General features: G+C 45.5%; 1 long non-coding RNA gene across 1 annotated transcript; it reads left to right on the plus strand.

Annotated features, from left to right (window-relative positions):
- Positions 1-342: 342 nt before the first annotated feature.
- LOC122185507 lies at positions 343-17,429 on the plus strand. The gene is made up of 5 exons (XR_006180894.1): positions 343-409; positions 541-689; positions 2,708-2,873; positions 16,646-16,762; positions 16,917-17,429. It is a non-coding gene; the product is annotated as an uncharacterized LOC122185507 (long non-coding RNA).
- Positions 17,430-24,282: the final 6,853 nt, after the last annotated feature.

The raw sequence follows: 24,282 nt of genomic DNA on the forward strand, positions 1-24,282 counted from the left end.
GGGGAATTTTACATGTTGCATTTGCATCAAAGAAAGGAAAGGGCATACAAATGTACCAATCTGAAGTAGCTCGTTGGCTTTGAACTTCAGAAGAAAGTTACAGAGCAAAGAGCTGAGGCACCAGTAGCCTTTGTGACAAGCTGTTTCACAAAATTAGATAGGAATTACAGAATACATTGCATTTAGCTTTTTTTAACCACATGAAGATTTTATTTTTTTAATATGGTAAAAATATAACAGAAATGCCACCTTACTGCATTCCCCTTTCAACTTTATTTTCCTTCTGCTCTTGCTGTCCCTGTGTGCAGGAGGTTGTTTGGTTGTTCCATTACCAGAGCTTGCTGCAGGGCCTGGCTGTGCCCCTTCTGCTGCCATTTCAGCTCTTTCCACTGCACGGCACCAGAACAATGTGAGTTATCTGGGGTTGTAATCTCTACGAGGCTTCAGGGAAAATAATTTTTAAGGAAATAAATTCCATAGTAGACGCAAAAGTGCCTCTATGATGAACTCCTTTTTTTTTTTTTTTCCTTCTTTTTTCAGTGGAAGGCATAACCGGGCACACATGAAAGCGTGACTTCAGTAGCTCCGTGTTGGCAGAGGCACAAAGCGCTATTGCTCCGCCGCCCCTCTGCCCCGAGCTGCAGCAATACTACAGGCGAAAGCAGGGACGGGCCCTTCTGCTGCGTGAGGTCAGGAGAGACTGCAGTCTGCTTAAAGCTGGGGAGCTGGATTTCGAACCTTTTTCGCGCTCCGCGGCGCGTTGCGAGCTGTGCGTGCAGGCGGCCGCGTCTCCTGTAGGCGGCAGCGGTGATCGCGGTGCGGGCGGGCGCTGCTCCGTGACTCCGGGCCGGGCCCCGCCGGCACGTGGCACAGCGACAGCACTTCGGATTTGGATCCCGAGTGCTTGACTCGCGATCCCTCGTAATTTTGGATCTGCTGCTTTTCTGCAGGGGTTCGTGGAGTTGGAGTAAGATCGTGCTTCGGGACGGTGCAGCACATAGGAACGTGCTCACGTAAGCGGAGCGCTGAGGTGCTGTGAGAGCGCTCTTGTATGAGCGTCTGTTTTCCTTCCGGCTCGGGAGCAGCGCAGGACGAGACGCACCTCCCTGCATGGAGATGAAGGAAATCATAATATGTTTGATGTAAAAGAACTGCAAATAGGGAGGTTTTCGTAAAGCCATTTGTTTACTAGGTGAGACATTCAGATCAAAAGCGAAGGATTGTTCAGGAAAGCACTCAGGTGTATGGCTATGGCAATGGAGCAGACCCGTTCATTCTCAGCTCACAGCAGCACAAATAGGGGTGCAGTGGGATTCATCGGGCCAGTGCCTCCTCCTGGAGCTGAGCACAAACCCAGGCTCCTGGATCATGCCATCCCGGCCATTTATTTTTCTGAAACTTAAAGCAGTGCACTCCTGTTTGTGGATGCAAAGTTTGCCATGCTCTGTCAAGCCTGCAGTGATTACTTATGGGCCACAGATGGATGCCTCAGCTCACTGGGGAGACATGTCCTGTAATGTGTGCTGCTTGTTCACAGCTGATCCTGAAAGAAGCTGACATAAGGGCATCAAGGAGCATGGTTTTACAGAAATGCACTCCCTGCATTTCGGACTGAAAGGGTATGTGCTGAGTAGTTAACTGTGGCAGAGACTGAAATGTTTCAGAGGTTTGTACTCGAGCCTGGGCTGCAGGGCTGCAGTCAGTGCATGCTTTTAGCTTGAATTTTCACTTCTTCATTCTGGAAGGAAGAATGGGAGAAACGTTCTGGGTGCAAATTCGGTGTGCATCTCACACCATCTGCTAATAGCATGCGTGAGCTGTTCTTCTGCCAGAAACCAGGTACAAAGATAACATCGCTGCAGAGAGAACTGCCCTGCTCCCGAGTGAGGCTCATACTGCAAGTAACCCGATCATCTCTCTGCACCCACTGGCGCTGAGCTTGGGGCCGTCCTGTTCACCTGACACTTGCATAAACCTAGGATGGTGTCACCCAAGCCAGTGTGGGACCTCAGATGCAAAGCTGTTCCTGCTGAGCCCAGCAGATAAATTGTGTTCATGATCCATTCAGTCCAATGGCCTTGTTGGAATCTCTGAGATGAAATTATTCAGGGGAAGGAAGTACAAAAGCCAAAGAGCCTCCTCATCTAAACCCCATTCAGGCAACTTGCAGATAAGGCAGGGAGTACAGCCAGCAGCAGAAAGCTGAGGAAGCTGTCACAGTTAAGCCTCCCTTGTCTTTTCTGCTTTGAGCTTTACCTATGTGATGTGTCTGTGCACTCTTCAATACAGCAGCAACAGTGATGGCAAACCCACAGCACAGGGCTGCCCCTCCTGCTGCTCCAAGATGCTCAGGGTGACTGAGCAATGCAAAAAGCCTGGCCCACACTCAGCTGCAGGCTTGTGGTGCTCAAGGCTGAGGCAGGTGATGGCAGCCTGCAGGAGCATGGGCTGGGCGAGTCAGAACAGCAGCCACAGGCAGAGGCTGGGTGACGGGGGTGAGGGAGAGAGGTGAGGAGCAGAACAGTGGGGAGGAAGGCAAAGCGGGGGGCATGGAAAAAAGGAAGAAGGATGCTGTAGCCATGAGGTGAGAAGTGCCAAGGAACATGGCCATCAGACACATGAAAATTTTCCTCTCCGTTGATACCATCCTAACTTTCAGGCTTCACCACTCGTCTGTACTAATGCTTTTGCATCCATCCTCTTCTAGGAGGCTGCCACTGGCCCTGAGCATATTCACCAGTCTTGAGAGTTGCTGTGCCACAGCTGGATGCTCATCTGTCCAAGAACCAAGTATTTCTCTGCCTTTCCACAGCCTGCAATGCAGTCAGGAAGCAAAGAATACTAAGGGATGTTAGCAGCTGCCAAACTGCCAGGTAAATCTCCTAGTTTCAAGATTGATGCAGTGGTAAACTATACTGGGTGTGCAGCTCTTCAAAAGTAAACACTCATTTACAGCAGAACCGTAAAATCCCATGGGTAAGTTGAGAGTGAGCTGCCTATGGCTTTCACCTTTGTCTCCAGGAGCTGTTGCTCAATGAACAAGTTTGTGGTGTTTGGTGTGAACCGAGGGGTAGCTGTGAGCAGCTACTTAAATAGCTCCAGCGATGTTTGGAGAAGGCTGTTCCCTGACATTGGCTAAAATCTGAGAATAAACATCTTGCCACAGGTGACCGCCTGATCTGCGCATATGGGCCTAAAAAAAGCTGGTTTGTTAAGTTTGAACACCTCAAAATAAAGCTGAGCAGACACCAGACGCCAATAGCTGTGCCTGCTCCAGCACTTAGCTTAGTGCAAGATATAAAAAGCAGCATTGTACAGGGGCTTTGTAGTGGTGGAGTGCATGGCTGGGGCTCCTGCGGCGTTGCAGGGCGACCACATAACGCTCAGTCAGTCTGTAGGGCACTGCTGAGGAGACTGCGGGGCTTTAAATATAGGCATTAAATACCACACTGACAGAACGATGAAGAAGTGGTGAGGCCCTTGAGGGGAGGGATGGAGAAACCCAGTGGCTTATTTTATTTAATGTTTTTTGCAAATACAGTGAATGTCTGCTTGGCAACCTGTGCTTGCAGGAACATGGACCCCCTCTGTGCACCGGGTGAACCCTAGGGGCTTGTGGGGACAGCTGCTCCAGGCTGCCAGCTCAGCCCAGGCACTGGGGAACACACGTGTGCAGCAGGGCCAAGCGTGCTTTGTGTGTCCAGCTGGAGCTTCTCTCCACTTGAAGCACGGGCTGGGAGTCGCAACATGGCTCAGCTGCCTGTGCTCCCCTCCCTGAGCTCTAGCAAGATCCTGAGGACCAGCGCAGTGGCCAAAACAGGGGCAAAGCAGGACCCTATGCCTAAACCCTCCCTGTGGGCATGGAGCAGGCTTAGCCCGCATGCTTGGCTTGCCTACTGTTCCTTTTTCACTAGGCTGCCCAACTGTTTGAAACAGCAGGTGATAGAGGGGATGGTGCTGAGACTGTTCATCATCTGTGAGAGTTGAAAAGTTCATGGTGACAGCTGAGATAAAGGCAGCACTGCTCCACACCCTGCCCCACAGCACCCAGCCCTGCGCAGCCCCGCGGCCTCACCCCTCCGCCAAGCCTCTGACTTAAAATTCACAGCTATGTATAACATTGGTGTGTAATTATTGCTTGTTAGGACAGGAAAGTAGAGTAGGTCCAGAAATAAGCTTGTGCTTTTCTGAATTAACCTTGGATTAACCCCATGGCTTTTTGAGCATCCAGAGAAATGTCCAAACGCTGCCTGCCCACGCCATGGCAGCACACGGGCTCTGCTGCTTCCTCCTCCCAGTGGGTCATGCCAGTGCCACGGCCCTCCTCCTCACCCGCTGCAAAGAGCTGCTTCCTCCTCAAGTCTCTTCTTCTCAGTGCTTCTCCTCCGGTATCATTGCAGTTATCTCTAACTTCAGCCTTGGTTTGCAGATAGCAATGAATGGTCTTGGAGAAGCAGAGGGCTGGGGATTATACCTGGGTCACTTGTAGATTCTGGCATAGCATAAGGTGGACTTAAAGCTGTTTTGCAAGGAACTTAGGGAGAGCCAGCCCTGAGTCAAAAGCTCAGCTGAAGGTCTCTGTTAGTTAACACCCAGCGAAGCAAGGCAGGCTGGGTTTTGCCAGTCTGTGGCATAGGGAATGCTGCAGGTGCTTCGTGAATCCCCACAGGAGGAGCAAGCAGCAAAGATGTGAGTATGGGTGAAGAACAGAGAGACATATTGGATACCAATGAGCAATGTGTCCTGGCCACCTCAGGATCTGAGCCTGTTTGTTGGTATCTTAACACAGCAGTGCTCATAAATGCATGTAAAAGCTGTTTTTTCCCAGCTCTGTTCTTTGGGAATAGATAAGTCAGACATCTGTAGTTTCAGGTATTCTGGGTTGTGATTACCATTACCTGGGATCTCTGAAAACCAGGGCAAAGAGAAACCCTTCACTACAGGATATCTTGCTGAGGATTCTTCCTGCACAGGGAAGGAGTGTTGGGGCTCTGCTGTTGGGTACCCCTGGCTGTGTGCTCACAGACTGAAACAAAAAGTGTAACCCTTGCAGGGGTTGGGGACTCGCTGTGTTATTCAGACTGGGGTCTGAACTTGCCCATAATCTAAACTATATTTATTGTCTTGCATCAAGTTCTTAGGATTACAATTTAAAGTACACTGTAGAAAAAAACTTTCTGGTAGGAAAGATTTTAAGAGCAATTACAGTTGAAGTAGCTTAGGAAAGAAATAGAAATGGAAATGAAAGAAAACATTACAAACATAAAAATAATAAAATCTTATTATGCAAGGCAAAACTATGGAAATAAAAGTGAGCTTTAGCACAGTGAGGAATACAATCCAGGGAGACAAAAGATGGGCACGTGTTGTCTGAATGATGAGAGTTTATCAGGGTCTTCAGTTGGTGCAGCCCTTGTGTACAGATGGACGGCAGTACTGTGAGTGGTCTGGGACGGATTCAGACCAGTGCAGAGCCAAACAAAGCTGTGCTCGCAGCTCCCAGGCTTTTGCATCCCTGCTGTCCTACTGCCTCTGGCTTGAAGGGAGGTCAGTGTCACTCTGGCTACAGGGAGAAAATGTGCATTAACTCAAATTGCCTCTCTGCTTGACAAAATCCACCAAGATAACTCCCACCTGAAGTGTAAGAGTTTTCCTGATAACTTCCGAACAATCAATTTTATGCTTGCTTAGCAATCAGTGGATTTCCAAGATGATGTGTAAAGAAACAACTATTAATATCTAAAATATCACTGCTTTCTTCATACACTGCAGAAGCTTTCAACAGAGCTTTGTGTAACGTTGCACCGTGCAGGAGAGCTGTGCGGCTGTCATCTGCTAAAATCAGTGCCATTAGAGGGCAGCTGAATCTCTAATTATAACCTTATGAAACTATAACGAAAAACACATCGAATACCAGAACAGAGTGACGTTCAGTGAACTTGCAGCAGCGAGCCGGATGTGCTAACGCAGTCATTACCTCACTGTACCATTTTGCAGATCATCTTTCTCACTGCTGTTCTGGAGGGCAGAGGCCCATGCCATTGCAGTCAGAGAATGAAAGCAGATCTGTCTCTCTTCTTGTTGACAGAGGCTCTCACATCCATGAGTGTTCGTGATCATTCAGAGCAGTGGCTCTAAATATCCACAACCAACACCACATCCTTCTTTGAGGAGTGTTTTTGAAACACTTGCCCAGACTTTTCTGCATGGGGCCACAATTATCAGAAGGGAAATAGCAACACAAAATTAGAAAAGAACAACCCACGGTGGAAAGAGTAAACTAGCAAAATCTTCGTCTGCATGTTAGAGATTTGTCTTGCACTTAGCTCTTAACGGGTTCTAAGTGAGGTTTCCACAGGCAGAAGGATAGGACTCTGATCACATTTTAGTGCCTGTGTATTTCTTGTAAGCTTAGTCTTGGGGATGCAATTGTAGCTATCTTTGCAGTAACAGGCCTGTATGGTGATGAGCTGGATCGCTGTAATGTGCTGCTTCTCACTTCTTTGAATCCTGCCCAGAGGCACGCTGTGCTGCCTGATCCTCACCAACTTCCTGCTAGAGATCAGCCTTGTTTTTCTTTCCTGGTTCTCTGTAATTGCAGAGCACGAAGCTGGTAATTGGGATACAAGATCACTGCTCCAATTCCCTGTGCTGGAGATGTGCAGGCAGTGGCAGGGCTGCACGTACCAACTCTTGCAGGGCAGTTTCGTAGTGACTCAGTCATGGTGCAGCTGGATGTGACCTGAGTGCTGGGCTGAACTGCGTGCCCAAATCTCTTATGATCACAAACTGCCTTCCATATTACTGTCCTGGATGCCACAGGACCTAAAGTAAGGGCAGGTAAGTAGGACACTCATCAGCTTCTTAAAAGCCACGCTTGATGGTCTGATGTAACACAGACCATGCTGCATCAGACCGAGCTCCTGTGAGTCCAGAGTTCATTTTCCTAACCTCACTGCAGGCAGATACCTATAGAACAGTAATATAACATATAATAATAAATATAATAAAAATATTGTATATATATAATATGATAATAAATATAATTTAATATTCACTGGAACAGGCTGCCAGGGAGGTCGTGGAGTCTCCTTCTCTGGAGATGTTCAAGACCTGCCCGGACACCTACTTGTGTGAGCTGGTGCAGGGAACTGCTTTGGCAGGGGGTTGGACTCCATCTCTGAAGGTCCCTTCCAAACCCTACGATCCTGTGATTCTGTGATAAGGGCAAATAAATCTTCCATTCTCCCTGCCTTTAATATTTTCAGTTCCAGGAATTTTGACGAGCTAGCTGTAGTCTGTTTGGTGGTTCTCACTGGTCCTTCGCGTCCTGGTTCATTCTCCCCTTGAGCCCCGGTGAAACATCTGCATATTTTTGTAAATACCCTTGGCACATCATTCAGCAGGGCTAGGGCTGCTGTGTGAGGAATAAGCTTCCCTGATTTGCTCTCAAACTGGCTTTTAGGATCCTTGATTCTCTCTAGGCACCTGTCCCCACACTCTTTGCCCCACTTCCCTTTGCAGGCTTTGGTAATCCTCTCCTCATTCCACCCCTCGCTGCCCAGGCTGAGGGTCCCAGTCAGCACAGTCTCCCCACACAGGAGCTCTTGTATTGCTCTGTTACTCACTTTTTCTTGGTTCTTTTGCATTTCTTCTTAGTAAACACTTACTATTGCAATAAGTGCTAATTGCCTTTAAAGCGCTGGGCTGTGGCTGTTCTGAGCCAGGAGCTGCCAGAGGTCCTGCTTAGCATTTTCCCTCAAGGGTAAGCAGCATCCAAGAGAGTCAGGCAGAATGGTTACAGCATCACTCATCTCAGTTTAATTTACAGTCAGATGTAAATCAGCACTTTATTCCCATAACTAAAAAAATCCCCTTGATCTCTGTACTGGATAAAGCTGCTGGCTCAGACCACGCAGCCAATTTTACACTAGTCACTACAGTCCCCTTTTGCACCAAAGCAGCGTAACTGACTTTGTAACCTTTGTAACTTCGCTGCGTAGGTTAGATCCCACCATGAAACTGTTCTCCTGTAACTTCAGCTGCAATAGAAAACTTAGTTTGGGCTCTGCTAGTATACGTGGTTGGGTTGTTAGTTCATTTCCTTCTCACCCCATGAGCTGCATCAGTGCATGAAATACAAAGTGAAGAAAAAAGATTATGATAGCATCTTTTCAAAAAATGATGAGCAAGCATCTTGACTTAGATGAAGACAGGAAGTTTTGTGGTTAGACACCCACTTAGGGGCCACAGGACTCGGCTTGCTTCCAGCAATGAACAGATCTTTTAAATGATCTTTGAGCCCCAGCTTCCTCATTCAGGAATTCAGTAAAATTCAAGTGATTCATATTTCCTAAACTGAGTTCTCTCTTCCTCTTATAATCATTTTAGCTGAGTAGGTTTGTTCTTTCTTTCTTGCAACAATTAGATTTAAACATGAGTCAGCCTGGAAGAATTCAGTAACACAGGATGCACAAGCTGTTACTGAACGAGTACCCAGTGAGTATGTATGCAGAACTGCAGGTTCATTGCAGTCGTGCAGCACTGTTCACATACAAGATCAGCTTCATTCTTCTCATCTGGCACAGATCTGCTCATCTCAGAAAGACAATCACCGGGATGAGTGCTGTTTTCTTTCCTCTTAGGGAGGGAATACAAAGCTCCTGTGATGACGGGCATTCTGCTTCTCGTGTGCTAGAGCTGCTTTCTGAGGATCCACCATGAGAAGAAGAGAACTCACGGGGTGAATAGCATGCCTCTAACACATCTCTGGACCTCTCATTTCTTCCCAGGAAACTTAATTACTAACACACACACAGATGATGACCCCTGTTGCATTGCTTCCTGATGTATTCACTGAAGGACATGATTCAGAGATGGCCTCTTGTTGCAGACAAGATGGCATTTTTAGCTTTCACAACAACCGGTCAACGGTAATATTTGGCACATACATTATGTTTCCAGCAAAAAGCCCTTGCTACTTTACACCAGAGTACACCTTGTTCTTCCCCTTCACCCGATGTGCCCATTTCTCACTGTGCTTGGCAGGGCAGGGCAGTTGCTGACGGTGACTTTGGGTCCTGCTGAGACTGATGCCTCCCCAAGCGGATGTTGGCATCGTATATTCAATCCTTCCACACCAGCACATTGGATTAGTGACAGAACAGAAAAATTAATAAGGCTGTAAGTCTGCAGGCCCTGAGTGCAACCACTGAAGATGTCTACTTTCAGTAGCTCAGTCTGGATGTTTCTTTAAGGAACCAAAGATCCTGGCTGTGTGGTAAACATCTTAAGTCACTTCGCAGAAAAAAAAAACAAGAAAACCAACAATTCCATAGCTAACGCCATGAGATGGAAAGTCTGAAAGGGTCAGTGGGGTGGAGGCAGCGTGACTTTCCCCTGGCACACCAGAGCGTGTTTGCTGATAGCACACACAGTCATGCACTGCCCGCTGAGCCCACAGCTGCTCATGTGCCAGCTGTGTGGGCTGTTGCTCCTTCTGGTCATGGGAGAAGCATGGATGTCTTGGTGGGACAGCTGCCAGGCAGCAGGGCAGACCACTCCACTGAGTGCTTCATTTCATGGCCAGGGATTGTTCTGTTCCCAGGTAGGAGGCACTGATTGCAGCTGCTGTTTCCTGTGGCATTGTGACTGTCTTCTTGGAAGTGTGCTGTGGCACTTCATGCAATGTGGGACAGCCAACAGGAACTCAGAAAGTCAGTGAAGCTCATAAGGTGAATGTTGCTGAACTTTTTTGGGGGAAGTCATTCTTTGCAGCTAGGCAGCGTGGGCAGGTAGTGCAGGTAGTGAATGTATTGTGTATGTCCTTTGGCATTCCGCAGCTGAAGCACACATCAAATGGGAAACAGAGACCCACAAGAAAGTTACAGGGCAGAAAGCTGGGGGAGGGCTCAGACCCTGGCACAGCTTTGACTTGCAATCTATCAGATTCCATACTTTACAAGTTGCAGAGCTTCAGCTTTTCACGCTCTGTCCTTATGAATACCGGTCAGCGGTCTCAATGTCTCGATCTATTCCATTCTGCCCATCATATTTCCTCTATCTATTTCTCAGTTTTATTCAGTTTCCATTAGGGAAAATCAAATGTCTGATTTTTCTGCCTTTCCTCTCTCGGGACAAGAGTGGGTGACAAGGTCAGCTTCTGACAGCTGTTGTGATGATGTTGGAAACAGCAGTGAAGTGCCCTGTCTAGCAAAGTCTTAAATGAAAGAAAACATCACTGTGCAGAGCACTGTAAAGCCTTTGAAAATTTAAATAACAAGGTGGGTCCGTATTTGTTACTACCATGTGAGATTCAGAATCACTGGTGAGCAGCATTTTCATCCAAATATCCCGCACTAGCTGCAGTCCTTTATTAAAAAAAAAAGCAGGGTTTTCTCTCCAGTTCTTGGACTCCTTCACCTCAGTATCACTAGAATTTCTTCAGCACAATCGTTAACAGCTCACACATTCCTGCCACACCTTTCCAGCACACTCATCTGCATTCCTTGCTCAGCTCCAAGACGTGCCCTGTCCATGTAGTTGCACTCTTGGAGCTCACGTTTGCTGTCTTTCTTGCTCCTGTGGCACCAGGCAGTCCTACAGAGTGCTTCTGGGTTACAGAAATGATGAATTTAGATCACAGTCTTGAAAGCCAGGTGATCCTGGCCTTGCAAGAACAGCTTGAGGGTACATTTTTCTGTCCCCTACGTAGTAATTTAAGTACCTTACAACTCATTTAAAGAAAATAATGCTGGAAATGTGCTATCTGTAAAACCTCTGGACCTTACTACACACATAACACAAGCTAATGTTCTTCACATAATGCATTTTTATCTCAGATCTGTGACTACAGCTTTCTCCCACTCTTTTCTCTGTTTATAAATATTTTTCTACCATCTCCTGTGTTAACTGCCTCCAGTTCCCAAACGGTGTTCATGTTTCCAACTCCCAAAGTTTATCTGGCACTCAGATCTGTCTTCCAGGCAAGACAGTCCTCAGCAGATCGGTGGGAACAACGCCTGAGGCTGTGGCCCCTCACCGTGCTTGGAGGCTGGACCCGGGCACAGGCTGTCCAAAAAGCAATTTCCCCTTTCCCAGCTCTCGCTCTCCTTGGGCCGCAGGGCAGCTCCAAACCTCGGAGCCTCCCACCAGCACTTAATTTGTAGTCTAGAGAAAAAAACCTCAAGCTTCTTATTTTCATACAAGCGGGAACCAGTACTGGCTGACAACTGCCTGGCCTCGGCCAAGGGCAAAGGAAATTGTTAATCTATCACTACTTTGAAACACAAACCTGTTTGCTTCTCTCTGGAGCAAGGGAAAGACCCAAGTGCTTGACTAATAATAAAGCATATAGCTCAGGATGATTACATTTCTCCTCCTGTTCTAGTCTCAGATTTAGTGCCTCAATTCTTAGTTTAGTCCTTTATTTTTAAGGCTTACCTGGCATTAATTGCTTTTCAAAACAGTTTATTCTGTTCATTAAATAGAATAATTAACCGACGACAAAGCATTTACCTCGTAATTAAAACAATATTCTTTTCTGGAAAAAAATCTAAGAAGTGATACCTCAAAAAGGGTTTTAATTCTTGTATGGCAGCCCGTTGGTCATCCTCGCTTCCTTCCAGTCACCTTCCTGACACGTGGGTCCTGCAGGTCAGTAGAGAGGAGAATCATGGCAGAGAAGGCATATATTTTGGGAACCTGATTATAATAAATAAATAAAAATCAATAAAGTGACAAAATTGAGTAAAGAATCAGAGAAGTTAAGGTCATTGACCCATAGAATCACCAAGGTTGGAAAAGATCTCCAGGATCATCCATCCAACCATGCCCTATCATGAATGTTTCCCCACTGAGCCGTGTGCCTCAGCACCTGTCCCTTCATGTTCCTTCAGCGCCTCCAGGGATGGTGACTGCACCGCTCCCTGGGCAGCCCCCTCCTGTGTCTGACCACAGATGTGGTGGCACTGAAGGAACTGGTAAACGTGCACAGCAGTACTCTGCAAACTGTTCAGAAGGAAGAGAAGGGTTTGGGGAATGATCGAGTGGTGGGAAATGGCTTTTCTCTGGGACAGATCGCAATCCGTGCCTGCTTTGAGGCTGTGGGCTTCTCTTGCTAATTCACTGTGACACTGTTTAGACTTAGGAGACTGACACGCCTTTGACAGATCTCTGATCACAGCAGAAACTCTTCTGACTGCACACCACTCCGAGGTTTTCCTCCTTCTTATTTCCTACACAGAGTTTTACAGTCTTATGTCCCTACTGTATCAACGTACGCAAAACTGAACTTCAAAAGTGACCAGGCTGTTTTCATTAAAAAATAATCCACCCTTCAGGTATTTTTGCTAGCAGCAGTCCCCAGAATGCAGTCCCTAACACTGGGAACACGTTCCTCACTGATGTGCCAACCACAAGTTCATGTCTTTGTCTCAGTGAAAATGAAGCCGTGATTATTCATGCAGTTCCCAAAGAGTCACTCCACACCCTGGAATCACTTCTGACAGATGTAAAATGCCTTCTGCTGAATTCCTACTCCAAAGAGCCTTCTGCATGACCGGTTTATCAGTGAATGCAAGCAGACTCATGATTTGCAATGCTTCATCACTGTGGCATGTGTAATGCTAAGCATGATGACTAGGGAAACCAGACCCACCTATTTTTTTCTATAGGCTTACAGCCCCCCAAATCTCCCGGCAACTACACGGGAGGAGCAAGGTGTGTGCACAGGGAGACCCTACGTGAGCTGTATCAAATCCTGTGCATCTGAACATAACTATGCAGGCAGAAGAGAATTGATTGTCTGAGGGTGTATGAATTCACGGGTAGGAAAGATGGATAGATGAAAACATAATGTGGAGGCCAAAAAACAATAAAATACTGACCGGTTCTGGCCATTTTCACTCTCTTGCTTTCTCTTTGCTGCAAAGAATGTGCTTACCTCCAGCTGAACACTCAGCTCTGCTGTGGGTAGTGCATGCTTGCTGTCCTTGCATGTGAGCAGCAGAGACGAGTCACTTCCAGCTGAGCTTGAACCGAGCTCTGCTCCCTTCCTGCCCCTCTGACCTCCTTGCAGCTGGAACTGCTCTCTGCTGCGTTTACCCACAGCACCTGTGCACACCCCTCAGTAACGCTCAGAAGGCAGGCACAGGCTGTTCCCCAGAGCTCTGCAACTTCTTCCTGAAACGAGGGATCCACAGGCTGTGCCATAGGAGTTTTCACAGACATCTCTTCAAGAAGCAAAGATCTTTGAGGGGCTCCGGCCCAGGATAACCTGCTCGGGAACAGAACCTCCTCCAGCACAGTGTGGCAGCAGCAGAGGTGCCTGTGGGGTTCTGACCTGCAGCTGCTCCCCCGGACAAAACAGGAACATGGGAACGTGCCCTGGTAATGCGGTGGCTGTGAGCTGGCAGTCACACCAGGAGTGCTGGTGCAGCCAGATGAAAGCACCGTCTGGTACAGGGCACCAGGGTGTCACAGGAATGGCGCAGCCTCTGTTAAAGGGAGCTCTGCCAAACGGCGGGGTGCTCACCAAAGGAAAGACCACAGAGAAACCTCTGTTGCCAGACCTGCAGTCGGTGAAGGGACTGAGGAGCTTTCGCTGGTGGCTGCCATCATTGTGATGTTGCTCCCTGGTAGTTGGCCATAATGGGAGACTGAGGACATGGCCTCTGCACTGTGAGATTTCCAGTATGAGATTTCAAGATGTGAAGCACTTTTTTTTTTTTACCTATGGAAATCTCTGTCACTGCGAAACAAACCAACAGTGCCAAAAAAAAACGGGTTAAGCAGTATTTTCTAGCGATTACAAAATAAACTATTGATCTGGCTACTTTAGAACAGCACCACCACAACTCACTAGAGCTTACAGTTGTGCATTTTGCATTTCCACCCGGGGGACGTCGCCCTTCTTTTAATTCACAGAATTGTGATAACTTTTTGTGCAAAAATGGATCATTTTTGTCAGACTTGATTTGTTTTAGAGAATTAGATCGTCTCTCTTGGGGAAATCTATAATCGAAATACAGATCTCTGCGTCAGGACCTACGTGAAAGATTTGTGCAGATGACTTAGTGCATGTTTTTAAACCATTTTATTACCTGCAAGGCATGCATGCAGGAGTTTAGCAGAGCACGCATCATTTCTCTGCCCTGTCACTAAGTCTGCCAAATTCTGACAGCTGAGAAGAGCCCATAGATTAAGACTCTCATTTTTATCAGGCTCTGCCGTATTTCCCTAGTTAATTCGATGTTACGCATCTCAAGTAGCTGCAGTGGGAACCTGACCAAAAGCTTTTTGTTTGCCCCCAGATTCTTCTCCTCTCTTTCTAAGCAGGAGGGCTCATTCCCACCTTCCCAAACCCATCGGCCTTTGTGCTGTGCTGGTGGGAGCTGAGGGCGCAGAGCCCTGCACAGCTGCCCCGGGGCTGAGGTGGGAGCAGCCCTGCGAAGGCTGGGAGGAGCAGGCGGCTGCTAAAGCCCTGCCCTCGTCACGGGCACAGACGCAATGCCACAAGTTTTGCAGGAATACAGAGCCTTTTTCTTCCTCTTCTAAGAAGGATCTGTGCTTGAATAAGCAAACAAAAATTGGACCTGAGTTTGCATCCCTCTGGTCCCAGAGCTGTCCTTGCTGGAGTCAATAACTCTGCTCATGTGAACATATGATGTGGTGTAAGAACCCTCAGCTATTCATTCTTAAAGAAGAAAGGTTATTTTTGCAAGTCACCTATTTCTGAATTTTGCTATATATACAAATTTACTGTATATAATGAATCTATGAATTCTTTGAAATAAACTTGATGAAGGGGCAATGATTGGGTCTTACAAGAATAGTTCAAAGATGCTCGGATTTTGTTTATTTTACACGGTTTAATCTTCTCTGGCCATTTTTTCACTGACTGCTTTCCACAGTACCTTTCAAAGTAACCTTCGTTTGTCAGGATATTCCACGTTGCTGGAAGGCTCTGAAAATGTCAAACATGGGAACAGAGAACAGCTTTTTCTCACTGCTGCAGCCCGGTACGGATCTGCACCACCAGACCAGCAGACAAACAAAGTTTGGCTGCTGAATTCAAAGTCAGCTCAAATAGTTCACAGCACAAGCATGTTCTGTGGAGATACACAAGTATCCCTTGTGAATCCACAGCACACGAACAAATTGACTTCACAGTGTTTTCTCACTGGATTTTCAGTATGTGCTTCCTTATGATTTAAAGGCATTGGAAAATAAAATGATTTGGTTTAAGAGGATGATTCAGAGTGAGATAATAATCCACAGTTGTAATGGATGAGCCTCACCGTGCTGTGCACTTTCTGAATTACACTCAGTGGAGTTTCTCCTTAAACATCGAATTACCTCTGCTCTGCCCCCCGTACTTTCTCAGTCTCTGCAGACAGAACTGGGTCGGTGAAGTGGTTCTTATGGAAACACACAAGAGCTGTTGGAGCAGAAACAACTTTTTCTTCCCTGGAGCTGCACCCAAATATTTTTATAAATTTTGTTTTTCTGTAACAGGTTATTTTATTTACTGTGGCTTAAGTAATGCCAGTGAAAGATTTCTATTTAAACACGATGTGTTGACACTTTCTGTTTGCTTGTTTGCTGAGAGAGCTTTTTATCCAGCCTCACCAGAGGGAGGAAACTGATTTAAAGAAAATCCAGAGTAAGATACTGTTTTAACTGGAATAAGTTCAGACATGGAGCGGGGGCACGCTGTCAGCACACCGCTGCTTGCGCTGAGTCAGAGCCCGAGTGGAGCAGGGTGCTGCTCAGCTGCCAGGGGTGCACAGCTCTCCTGCACAGCAGCCCAGGCACTGAGGCACCGTGGCTCGCTCATGCAGGAGCGGTGCAGCACAAGTGACCTGCCCACGCAGCGCCTGGCTCCATGCCATCTGCAGCACCCTCTGTGCACCAGCAGAAGGGAGCTCTCTCTGTCACATTCTTGGTGGGACATTAGGTATTTGAATTAGTATAATTAATGATGTTAATTAATAGGATGACTAGAGAGACATAATCTTCTTACACAGGATAGGTGTTTACCTTCAAAGATTCTGCACCTGAATGCTCCTACCCTACGTTCTGCTGAAGGTATTCTTTGAGCATGCAAGAACCCCAGCACCCTGCTCCACTAGTGCAGACTACTGCACTTATACAAGCTGAGCCACTTCTGCCTTTCAAGCCTGGCTGACGCTTCCCGAGCACCCAGTTTTGTGGCAGAAAGGATATATGATTAAAGTTAATGCCAGCTTCTCACTGTTCTAGGTTGCAACAGCAATTACTGTCTATGTACATACAGCTCATTCAGCCACATACTGCTCATACATAGATGCACACGTTCTCATGGCCCTGAGCAGGGAGTGAGGGCCTTTGGCCACCCTTGGGCCAACCCTTGGGCCAAGGTCAGCTCACCCAAAGAGCTTTTACTCTTGGTGCAATGGTGGTATCTTCTGTGACCGCTCATTGCCAACGTCTGCACCGCGTGAGGCAGCGTAAGGGCGAAGCGCAATGCTCCATTTCCAAGTGGAACAAATAAGAACATCTGCCAACCCCTGCGTATGTATGAGGTCATTGAGGTTACATTCCTTCACGTTAGAAAACAGAACCAGTGTGATCTCACCCTCATGCCAGTTTCTCCACATTGCAGAGTTACCACAAGGCCTGACGACACGCTGCTGCTGGGACAGGCAGGACGGGACTGTGGGCTTGTCTGCTCTGCTGGAAAACAAGCAGCCAGGAATGGGCAAGCACAAGCAACCTGCAGGTAAGAATGCAGAACAGTCACTCTGGTTTTTCCACAGCATGAAACAGCTGAGTTCATAGCATGCACCACCCAAAAATCCTTAAATCCCTGCTCTTCACTACACTTTTACCACAGTCATTTGTGCTCCTTAGTAACACTGTGCCTTATTTATCAGAGCTTGGTGACCACATTTCTTTCGTGCCTGCTGTCCAGCTGGAAAAGAGGTGGAACTTCAGAATGTGCAGCCCTGAGGACCGCAGAGGGAGATGGGAGCAGCACAGTGGAAGGCAGCTGTAAATCCCCACAGAAGAATCGGGTGGGATTCTCATTTGTTATTCTATGTGGTAATGTATTAATTCCTTCACTAAACTCTTCTGATTATTTTTATTACCCTTCTGATGTCACTCTGAATATTGCTGTTATCCTTATAAATACACAAACCCCTTTCTGCAGAATTTTAGCCATCCAACCAACATGCTCTGTGACCTTGAAGTCAGTACACTCAATTCGTCAGTCGAATTGAAAATAATTGAGCTTTGGATGAGAAGTTCACTATGTAGCTGTAAGGCAAATACATTTGATATGGTTCAAGGTGTAAGTATGTGCACGTAAAATGAATATCATTCTAATGGGATTTGTATTTTCCTAGATGGAAGTGGACAATTTTGACAATACATCTCCATGCGAAAAAAAAGGTGTGTTTACAAAGGCAAGTGTCAGGTTAAAGACACAAATGCTGTATCATACAGAGGCTTTCATTAAAGAGAGGAATTACTTGAAGTTGATGTGGGCAAAGCGTACCTCTGTGTTTAATTCACAATAGGCATACACAGAAGCCCACGCTTCGTCTTGCAAACCTTGCAAAGGTTTGTCCAGGCAGAAAGAGCCCTGCAGATGCCCCAGGCCTGGCCAGGAGCACCCAGCTCTGCCGGCAGCAACCTGGCCTGCTGCTGCTGACGGAGCTCATCTGCGTGGTGAGCTGCAGGGCAGCCGCAGTGCGGTAGGTACTGGAGACACTGCTCTGAGGGAAGCACCTGCAAAGCCACCACTGCACCGTGTGGGTCTGCTGGGGCAGGAGTGGCAGCAGACAGGAGGGCATGCAACATGGCCCCCAGCCACAGTGTTTGAAGACCTGGAAACAGGAATGCATCCATTCTCCTCCAGTTTAATACAGAAACTCCTGATCCTCCTCAAGAATACCAGCTGTGAGTTGATGTTAGTGTCGATGAATAGCAAATACTCCCCTGACATCAATCTAGATCACGTTTCATTGCAGAAGGATTGTCTTCAAATAGGCTGCTGCTGCTATGTTTAGGACCTATTTTCCATGCTCAATGATAGTGTCCTGCATCTTTCCAGAGCTACATCACCCCAGTGTCCTGGCTAGCTTTGGGCCCAGCCCCATAAGTCGCACTCCCGTGAGTAAGCCTTATCCATGAATACAGTGAGTCTCATGTCATGACAAAAAGCTTTAATAAAATGCTGTTCTGTGAGCACAATGAAAAGCCAATCTAATCAGTACCCAGAATCAGTACACCAGGCCCTAACACCCCTAACGTGAGCACACATGTTGGGTAACCAACATGAAGAAGTCGATTCTGAAGACCTACCTAGATAATATATTTATTCTTTTCAATACATAAATCCTGAATAGGGCTCTGGAAATTGGAATTGTGAAAATAATTATGGTGATGATAATGATAAATTTAAAATGCTTTCCAGACCAGAAGCTGAGGAAATCTCTAGAGAGGTCTTTTGGTGGAGTTCATAAATCTTAACACCATTTTTAATTAAGTATCAGTTATTTCATAATCTACATTGCTTACTTAGCAACTGCTTTGGTACTGAGTATGCCATCCTGGCTACCTACGTTTTTGCCGTAGGCCAGGATCTCAGAACTCCATTTGGATCATCTGTCATCCCCAGTCTGCCTACATTGCTATTCTATAGCTGCAGATCTCAAGATGATGAACAATGCTGGATATTCATCAACCTTATTTAAAAAATGGAGTAACTATGATGTAATGAGATTAAGAAATTTGGTTGATGCCATTAAGCGCATTAGCATCCATACAAAGATTAGAAGACATTTCCCTATTCCTGGCACTGCTCGTAACCCCCCGGATATGAGGGCCCGAGCCACTTCTTACTGCCATTTGCTGTTTCAGCAAATTGGGGCACTGAAGGAGGCATTAATTCACTCTTCAGGGGTTTTAAGAAACTTTTATATGACTAAAAGAGGACTTCAGATGCTTCGAAGAAGAGAGAATGCTGGCACTATCATGGCACTCCAGGGACTGAAACTCAGTCTGCAAAAGCTCATACGAATTCAAAAGAAGGAGAATTGTATTTATGGAGAACTGATGCTCTGCATATAGAAGTGTGTGTTTTGGTAGACATTGTGAGCTTCAGGAAGCCATTGAAGGGAATAAAATACAAATATACAGCCATGATATTTTATGATATTTCCTTTCTTAGGCCTTTTTGGAGGTTATCACATCTTTGGTGGGTATTTGGCATAGGGTTAAGTAAACTCATGAGGAAAATGTAAAGGTAGGAAATTGAAGCAACTGATTATGCAGATTCTGTAATTTTCATAGTTATCCACTGGGGACTTCCCAGGTCCTTTGTGTTACAGAAGTCAGGTTTTGCAGTCAGAATGTACACAGTCTCTATGACTTCCATGTGATAGTGCAGTTGTTCCAGACGGATATCAATTCAGTCAAGAGCAAAAAATGATGTTAGCTGTATTCAGTGAATTTGGAAGTACCATTGACATCAAATTTCTTTGCCTCTGGTGGGTTTTTTTAAGCACCCATACAAAGCACTATTTTAAATTTTTAAGAAACTCAAATATAAGATATGAAGGCAAATGCTGCTACATTATTCTATTGTTGTTTTAGAACTTTTGAACATAAGCTTACAGTTCTAACACATCATTAACGTCCATGCCTTCCATGATGTTCTGGAACTTTCTCTTTGCAACACAGCATGAAAAAGGCTGAGGATAAGTGGTTGCAAGTTTACACATTATAAGAGATGTGATGTGAGCTCGTAATTCAGGTTCTGTGTCATCTGTGGGAAAAACCATAGAATGCTCATCACTACTCCTCGCACACACCCAGATGTGGTATCAGATTCTGATCTCTTTAATCATTAAAACTTTTCATTATTATTTGAATCAGCACGCTGTCTGGAGAGATTCTTGCAGAGCAGAATGTTACTTTGCCGTGTGTTCCCACCTCCTGCTCTGCACTGGTAAATGTCTGAAAGACTTGAGTTAGTATGTGATATTCCGTGTAAATCTGACTTCAAAAGCAGATGAAGGATTGTCTTGCAGTCATGCTCCTACCACCAGCACTCTATTATAAAGCTTTTTCTTTGACAGCCAAGTGGGCAAGTACTCGTAACTGCTGCCCAGTGGAGCTCCCCTGAGTTGGGCTGGGGGTCAGTGGAGACAGTGAGGGTGTGGTTTTTCATTCTTGTATTTCTGCAAGATGATTTTGAAAGGTATTGTCTAACAATTTACAGATCACAGACAGGGTTAGAGGGTTCCTACTTGCGTGAAACTCTATGATTCATGGAGAGATGCAATACGCCTTACACGTTCTACAGGATGAAGTCATTAGAACCCGTCACATCATTTTAGCATCTGATGGCATTAGCTTTCAAAACGTGTGCTTAGATTAGCTTGCAGAAAGTGTAAACTCATAGGCTTCTGTGGCAACTCTACTGTCTGATGAGAAAAGCGGGAGCTCGGCGCAGAAGTATTGGACTGCATCACAGGGAGCATGGCCAGCAGGTCAAGGAGGTGATCCTGCCCTCTGCTCTGTGCTGTGGGGCCTCACCTGGAGCACTTCATCCAGATGTGGAGACCTCAGGGCAAGAGAGACACAGAGCTGTTAGAGTGTGTCTGGAGGAGGGCCACAAAAATGATGTCAGGGATGGAACACCTCTCCTGCCCTGGGGACAGGCTGAGAGCTGGGGCTGTGCAGAATGGAGAGGGGAAGGCGCTGGGGACACCTGAGAGCAGCCTGTCAGTACCTAAAGGAGCTGTAAGACAAAGGGGACAGACTCATTAACAGGATGTGTTGTGACAGGACAAGGGGAAATGGTTTCAAACTGAAGAAGGAGAGATTTAGGCTGGATATAAGGAAGAGGTTTTTAACAAATGGGTGGTGGGGCACTGGCACAGGTTGCTCAGAGGGGAGTGGTTGTCCCATCCCTGCAGACAGCCAAGACAGCCTGGATGGGGCTCTGAGCACCTGATGGAGCAGTGGTGTCCCCTATCACTGCAGAGGAGTTGAACTGGATGATCTTTAGGTGTCTCTTCCAACTCAGATGATTCTATGATTACAGAAGCCTCGTGTTTTGGATACAGCTTCCATCCAGAGTCAGTCAGATAATCCATCAATCCACTACAGTACAAAAAAGGTACTCTGACTTTCATAAAAAGTTTAAGTTGGTGCAGAATGTAGGTTTTGTGTAGCATGTTTATGCAAAAAAAAAAAAAAAAAAAAAAAAAAAAAGGGCCAGAGAACCAATTGTGGCTAATCAGTGTCCCATATGACATGGCAGCAATACATCTGTCAAAAATTACTCAGAACCTAAATATGTAGAAGTTCCCACGCACCTTTATTTATCTAGCTGTAATCTTTGCTCTTGAATGTGTGCTTACCAAAGAAAAAGGGGAAGAAAAGGCATTGTGTGTGTTTAAGTGAAATGTGAGGGGCACACGTACTGATCCACCTTTGAACCTGCGTATCTCCTCTATTTCAGCTGAGTGTTGTCTCAGCTTGAGATCCAGAGCACAGATACCAGCACACCAAGCAACTGGGGCTTCCTGGGGAATTCATTTAAATAGGCTGTCTCCATTTATTGTAGAGTTGCAACTGCTTTAATGTCCACTCTGTAACATCTCTCTCACCTTAGGAAGACAAACTTTCTACTCCACACTTCCTTACTCCTGTGCTACAAGCACTGCATGAAGACGTGCCCTGTAGGATCTCAGTACTGCCAACTGATCTACGACTATAGATCAAGTCGTGCCATGGGATATTTAAAGCCTCTGACCGGCTGTTTGCAACCTGTGTACATCTTTTTTTCTTAGATAACACCCAGTGTTAATGAAAAAAACAATGCCCAGCCATTATTTGTGCTTTTAGTGAAGGATAATAGGTACCTTTTTGCCAGACGGAAAGATTAAAAAGGCATACAAAGTTATCAAAGAATTTATCGAACTACTCGAGTGGTAAAAATGGGCATCTTTACTCAAAATGGATTTGAAATGTATGAGGGAATGTGCTGCTGAACTCCAGAAAGCCATCCACATTGCGCTTTTAATTAGGTTAAATGAAACCTGATCCAGATTCCACTTGGTCATTAGACTGGAATGCTGAAAATGCTGTAATCTACTTATACATCATATTGAAGAAGTTTTCTGTTTCTTTAAATTTCACTGTATTACAATGTGTTAAGTAAATAACCATGATTCACAAACTGACAGAGAAAGAGAAGACATACCAACCCAATTTATTTATCACAAGGCCAGGATTTAGTTACTGTCTTTTAAACTAAATACCAAAACCAGATCTGCTCTATATACAACCATCAACATCGGTCTTGAAAACTTGAGAAGAAAGTTTCTGCCATTATCAGGTCAGATAATAAAGACCGAAAGAGAAAATGATTGCAGTCTCAGCTGCATAAGGATACCTCCATAGATTTTGTAAGTTACAGCAGGAGGAGATGTGGGATGATGGGGCGTTCACCTCTGCTGAGCAGGTGCAGTGCCATAATCCCCTTCCATGAAACTGTGGAATAGAGAGCAATTTTATTTTAGTTCTGGATGTTGAGCGTGTTGTGTATGACAGAGATGTGCTGAAATACGTGGTTGCTTGGCCATATATTTATGGTTGCTTATTACCATAGATCCTGAAGGAAGTTCTGTCTTAGGAGTCAGTAAAACCAGGAATACAGCAGAAACAACTGAGAAACAGATGTTGCCTTCTCTGAAAGTGTCCCAGTGCCTGGGAACTGCCTCCTAATCACTTCAAATTAGATGGCTTTTAGCATCAACGGCACGCTGCGCTTCCAAACTTGGTTTACTGATTGGATTCAATTTCGACTTTCTACCTCAAAACCTCAAATGATTCAAAACACAGCAAAAAGCAAGGTTGAGAACAACAGTGTAAATGAGAGCAGCCAAATCAAACAGAGGAAAACCTCACAGGGGCTTTCGCAGCCCAGGAGTAATTGAAAATAGCTTCCTATTAACAAAAAAACCCACATTCTCCCATGAAACAGCTCTTTTTGGGCTACTGTTCCAGATTATGCTGTAATTTGCCTTAATTATTTACACAATGCTTCAGGTGTGTGCAGTGCTCTTTGGCACTGAACTGAACAGAGGAAAAGCCCTTCCCCAGCCAGCTCCCAGCCAGCACATCATGTGCAGCAGGCAGGATGGAAAAAGTAAATGTACCTGGCTGCTAATCTGTGCAAATATTCGTGTCAGTTTTTGACATGATTTATTTAAGTAAAACACAGCTCTCATTGACATTCACTGGTTTTGTGATTGACTTGAAAGGAGTCGGAATTGTGCTAACAACTGATGAGGTTTCATAACATTTATTCATTTCCATTTGCAATTGAAACGTGTTTCCATGTGTGCAGAGGCCTCCATCTGCTCTCTGTAGTTGGTCAGAGTCTTTTGTTTTATTGGTTGTTGTATTTAGTGCTTACTGTTTCCAATTAACACTGCAAGGACAAAAAAAAAAAAAAAAAAAGAATAATTTTGTATGGGTCAGGAAAAAGGAAATTTCCATGATTTTTGTCACATGAGACTTTAAAAAGAGCCTGAAGCTAAATACTGCAACTACTGTTCACTGGTTCTCTTTATAGTTAGTGGCCTTTATAAATGCAAAAACCCTACTTAGACATTCAGGTAATTCATTTGCCCTTTCCTGCACCCTTCTTCCCTCTGGCAGACTGTAACCTGGAATTTGTCATCCAGGCCTTGCAGTCAATGTATTACAGGTGAAATTCAAAAGGAGTTGAAATCCAAATTACGGTTGCATCTCAGCACATTTGAGATTGTTTGTGATAATTAAGATGAGTTTTAAAAGCAAGAATTTGGAAGTATGTCTTACAGTCTAACACTACTTAATGAATTGTAAAACACAGTTTACAGTGAAAAAAGGATTTTCTGATGTTCTTAAGTTTAAGATGCTAACTAAGGATCTGGATAAGGAACTGGGTGAAATGGAGTGCGCCCTTAAAATAGTGAAAGTTGTACTGCAGGAAAACACCAACCCAGGTGTAAGGCTGAAGTTCAAAAATGGGCCCCTGAACTTTTTCTGCTGACTACAACAAAACCAGTGCTTCATTACTTGTGCAGATGCCCTATTTATTAGGTCACACTGCTTCCCAAGTAATCTTCAACAGTGATCACCCAGTGTTATTAAAGGCTAAGAAATTTTAATTCGTGAACTCTGTATACCAATAAATTGTCTGACTCCCTTTGGTAATTCCTATAGCTTTCT

This window comes from Lagopus leucura, unplaced genomic scaffold, assembly GCF_019238085.1.
Source record: "Lagopus leucura isolate 7727_CA_CO unplaced genomic scaffold, USGS_WTPT01 Super-Scaffold_100029, whole genome shotgun sequence".
In the NCBI taxonomy this organism is placed as follows: Eukaryota; Metazoa; Chordata; class Aves; order Galliformes; family Phasianidae; genus Lagopus; species Lagopus leucura.